The sequence below is a fragment of the Notolabrus celidotus genome, chromosome 12 (genome assembly GCF_009762535.1).
Source record: "Notolabrus celidotus isolate fNotCel1 chromosome 12, fNotCel1.pri, whole genome shotgun sequence".
Lineage (NCBI taxonomy): Eukaryota > Metazoa > Chordata > Actinopteri > Labriformes > Labridae > Notolabrus > Notolabrus celidotus.
Window position 1 is genome coordinate 8,684,667 of NC_048283.1, and position 5,301 is coordinate 8,689,967.

The 5,301-nt window shown below is 40.3% G+C and overlaps 1 protein-coding gene across 4 annotated transcripts in view; it reads right to left on the bottom strand.

Annotated features, from left to right (window-relative positions):
• Nucleotides 1–5,301, bottom strand: part of LOC117823171 (protein argonaute-3) — a 58,123-nt gene that overhangs the window by 51,512 nt on the left and 1,310 nt on the right. The window lies entirely within an intron of this gene.

Here is a 5,301-nt window from a genome sequence, read left to right on the forward strand (position 1 = left end):
AGACTACACTCGTTTTTTTTACCAGGCTGTAAACATGTTTATTTCTGCTGTAAAGATCGGCTTTTTTGAATTGGTGTGTATGTGGTTTCCAGTTCTTCCAGAGCCAGCCTCAAGCTGACACTCAAGGAACTGCAGTTTTTAAACAATTCTGCATTGGCTTCCATTCTCACAGCCGGAGGTTGCCGCTTGAATTTAACACATACAGTGTGAACAATCAGGTCAAGCATCAGACTCCTTAAAGTCACTGTTAACAGCTGACAAATAGTCCACATAATGACCCAAAATGTTAAAATAGTTTATCGGTATTTTGTGTGGATTAAAAAAAAACAATTCGAAAATTAGATAGGTTCATATCGTAGCGAGTTTTGTTACCAATGAACTGAGCGAGGCTGACTTTACTATCTGTGCAAGTCACAAGATTCATAAAGTAGGATATCATAGTGATTCTTTCCACAATGATTCATATATTTACTGGTGTCAAAATGTCTGAGCCAATACAATTTGAGCATTCTATGGATGTTCAGTGATGTTTAATCAAGCGGCAAACTCCGGTCTCAAACGAGGAAGCCAATGCGGAAGTGATATAAACTGCAATACATCGAAAATCCGCTTGAGGCTGGCTGCAGAAACACCGGAAACCACATAGATATGAATGGGAAAAAGACAATATTTGCAGCATTAATAAACATGTTTACAGCCTGGTTCAAAAAACGGCTTGGCCCTACAACGCTAATCTCTCTAATGGCACACACTGTACGGGGGGTGAATTTTTTTCTAACGTGACGGTTAAGAAGATATTAAGATTATGAGTTTTGCCCAAATAAGGACATGACTGACGTGACTCCCGGTCGGGAACACACAGCCATTGGCTAAGAGACTCACACTACGTCACACTCTGCCTAGTTGAGTTCCGCATTACCAATATGGCTGCCGCCGTCGATTTGCTTCAAAACAGCTCTCAGGAACAGATGGGTGACGTCACGGATACTACGTCCATATTTTATACAGTCTATGTGTTTAATACAATCAGATCTAAGAGGCAAAGGTCCTTTTGGCCTTGTAGCTAAACTTAAGTAAGTAGCTACATGCAGAAGCCTAACATTAAAAGGATGTAAGAGGAGTATTGATCTTCCCCTTCGACTCTCAGCAAGAAAGCAAATAAATGCATTATCTTGAGTGTCCATGATTTCTTTAAAGGTTTGCCTGAGTGACACTGAAACCAGCACGACGTGGACAGCATTCTGTGTTTAAGTTAAAAGAATAGAAGCCAGGAAACATGAATGACTTTATATTTAAGGTTGTGGGTTTTCTGACTATGACGCCTCCAGAGATGTACAAGACAAAAGCCACAATCTGAACTTTGTGACTAGCTCTGGCCTTATTATAACATCACAGCAATCTGAAGTGACGAGCTGCTAGTGAGCATACCTCCGGGTTAACACATCAAAATGGATTTGATTTGCTTTAGGGCTCCAAAGCCTTGCACTCATTATATCCCTGGTGCTAAGCTCTCCAGAGCCATGGTTTCCATGCCGCACGCTGCTGCTCCTAACAATGACCGGGAGAGGAGTAAGCCGGTTCCTGAGCATCTCTGGACCACTGACCGATGGGATGCTCCTTTTAAATCATGGACTAGCTGCTTTGTTAGTGGTATGATTTTGATCCTACACAATCAATGTCAAAGAAGACAATACAACATGACAGGGCTCTATCTGAATGTGCTACATTAGTCTCTATAAATAAATAGAATAGGATAGATAGATCTATTAATAGCTCTATAGGGTATCAATAAGCAGTAAAAATATCACATTAAGTTCCTGGATGACGTCTTGAAACAGTAAAGGTGCTCTGAAACATCAGCTGGTGACAGGAACTGGACGATTTGCAGTCTGTTCGCCTCTGATCGGTAACCGTCCAATCAAATGTAGGTGATCATGTGCCGATCTCAGATTTACACACGTGGCTGCACATTTCATGCAACCATTCGTGCACAGAGACACACGCTTACGTGACACACACACATGAACCAATACGTAAGCAGCGAGGACATGAGGTGCCCATCAGCAGCTAGGTAAAAAAAGAGTTGACATACAGAAGGATAAACAAAGACGGTGTGTTTCTGTGTACTTAAAGGAGGTGTTAACAAAATGACTATTAAACTGCTGAATACGGTCAGAGTAATGAAACATTAAAAGAATATCGTATTTCTCATGTCCACTTTCCTTACTACAATGTAAGATTAACATGCACATCGGCCACAACAGTGACACATAACTGTTAAAGCGTTTGAGGCTACTGTTGGCGCTTCATTACTGGGAAAACACCTTGAGTTCCTTCACACTACAGCTGCTGGTAGGTGTCCCTATTGAGAAGAGCAGGGTTGCAACTGAGATAGCAGACAGTGCAGCAGAGGAGGATCTCCTCTTGAGAAGAAGGGGGAGGGTTCGGATCCAACTCCTGTATCGTGTGTCAGTGGCTGATCAGTAGGAGTGCCCTGCATTCAGTTTATGGTCACATTAAGTGGAAGGCTTCCGTTAGGCAATGCGAGACGGTCTGGACTGTTAAACTGCCACTAAGACCAAGACAAAAACAGTTAACTGGTCATGGCATGGGGTGATGATTTAAAGCGCTGAATGTTCTAAGGGTGTAACGATTTATCTACTCAATCTACTACATCGATGTATTGATTTATATTCCTATGATCTGACTACATTGATCTGTGCTCGGTAAGTTGGCCTTCCAGACGACATATATCGATCTAACATTGTTTTAAAAGGAAATAAATCGGGGCGCTGGTGGCCTAGCGGTCTAAGCGCCCGACATACAGAGGCTACAGTCCTCGTCACAGGGGTCGCCAGTTCGATTCCCAGACGGTCAACCATTTCCTGCACGTCTTCCCCCGCTCTCTACTCCCCACATTTCCTGTCTCTCTTCAGCTATCCTATAAAATAAAGGCAAAAAAGACCAAAATATAGCTTAAAAAAAAAAAAGGTAATAAATCGATTGTATCAATACGAGGAAATAATGCATTGGATTGAAGCATGGCAGACTTTATATGGGTGTGGGTTTTTTTTGCACTTTTAATGATAAAGACGTTAAACGTTACTCAATTCAGGCTGCCTGTCTGAGACGTCATCGCCATGCGCCAGCAGACAACAAAACATAGCATGGCGGATGGCAGAGGAGAAGCTGGCGAGCAATAAATGATCAAGCCACCATTGCGGTCCAGTGTGTGGAAACACTTTAGCTTTTACAAAGATGGAGATGTTCTAAATAAGTCAGTCGCTGTTTGTAGAATATGTAATGGTCAAGAAAGGTACCACAACAACACAACAAATCTATCCAACCACATACTAAGGCGCCATGGGATTTAACACAACAGATTTTAGGTCAAAGCTCGGGCTCGGGCAAAAAACATCAGGGCAACAGCAGGAATCTATGACTGTTCAGTGTCAAGGTATTTATTTCAGTCACACTAGTTGAATTTTTGCCTTAAAAGTTACTGAATTGATTTCAAGTCACTGAATCATTTCTGATCGTATCGTTCCAAATGAACCTATATCGTCCTTTAATCGTATCAGCAACCACGAATCGAATCGTTGTTAAAAAGAATCGTTCTAACCCTAGCATGTTGTATTCATAGGTTTATTAACAGGTTATTAACAACTTAAGATCTTAGTCTTAGATAACAGAAATTGATAAGTTATGAATGTACAAACAAACAAACAAAGAGTATCCCACTGTATGTGCTCTGAGAGAGGGCCACTGCTTAATATATTAAGGTCAGTCAGGGGTCAGTGGGTGACCAAGACTGGGTCATTGACAGGATAGAGAATCCCCTGTGTCATGCGTGCTCAAGTGGCTAACTTTGAGGTGAACACAACATCTTATTTTACACTATTACTACTAAAAGTCCAATTATACTGGGGAATACCAGGCCTGTCCTCCACACCTGTTTATTGATCCCACACCATAGCTGATAATGCTTCTACATTCACAGTCAGTGGGACAAGGTCCCCCCCCCCTCAGGACAGAGAAGCACAAGATTATTCCAACAGCCTGAACTTTCGAGATCAAGGATTAAGTTTCATTCACTCACACATGACTGAGTGTGTTATTCAGCGAGTCTCTTTTCCCTGTGATTCATGCTAAGGCAGAATAACAGAGGATCAGGCTGACAGAGACTACGGCTCCGCGGTGCGTTCACGTGCTCCTCGGATGCTCGGAGTTCTCAAGTTGGGAATCATTCTGTCAGTGTGTTCGTGAGCTTTAAGTCGTAATAATGCAACAAAATGGACACATTTAAAAGTGTAATATGATATTAGTTTTATCATTTCAATGATTCATCTACATTAACAGATGCTGGTGGCATTCCTTTACTTTAGAATAATTGTTAAATGAGGCAAAAATGAAAAGTGATTTAACTTTTAAAAAATGCATCAGGTTAAAATTGTTTTGTACATAATGTTTCTACGTAACAAAACATGAAGATACCCACTCATCAAGTCGGGTACCAAAACTAAAGGGAGCCTTCACCTGCGTGTGGAGTGGCGTGTCCAGAGGGATGGCCAAGGGTGGCACTGGCACTCCTTGAAATCCAATTGGCCATCCCAAAATCCTAAACTATGATTGGCTGTTTGCCTTGTCAGAGGTGGGGTTTCTGTTCAAATCTATAATTTGGGATGAGTTAAAAGGCTGACAGTAGATTTCTTTAGAAGTGCCCTCAAATGTGACTTTGAAAAAACATCTTTTGTAAGTCCTTAAAGAATTAAGCTTAGAAGATTTATGCCACTTTGTCATGGTTTTTTTTTTAAGTCAAAAGGAATATAACAACTGTTTAATACTTTAATGAAAGTAGGTTGTGAAGACAGAAAGGGTAAATGTTATTTATTTGTAAATGCACTGGCCATACGGAGGCAAAACGATAACTTTAACGTTTGGTATTGAAAATAAAATTTGGCATTGAAAACACACCCTGAAACTGAAAAAAAGAAACACTGGCATTGAAACACTTGTATTGTAAAAAAAATTGTAATGGCATCAAAACAGGTATTGGCATTGAAAATGTTTCACTGAAGTTAAAATCAGAGACATCAAATGTTATATTAGTTCATTTCAAGACATTTGTGTATTCTAATATGTTTTTGAATGACAATCATGTTGTATTTCTTTGATGTCACTTTTTTTTCCAATGACAGATTGTTTTGTTTTTTTTGATGACATTTTCTTTCTTTTTTTTTTAATGCAGGGTTCTTTTTTTTCAATTATTTGCTTTTCAGTTTCAACTTTTTGCCACCGTTT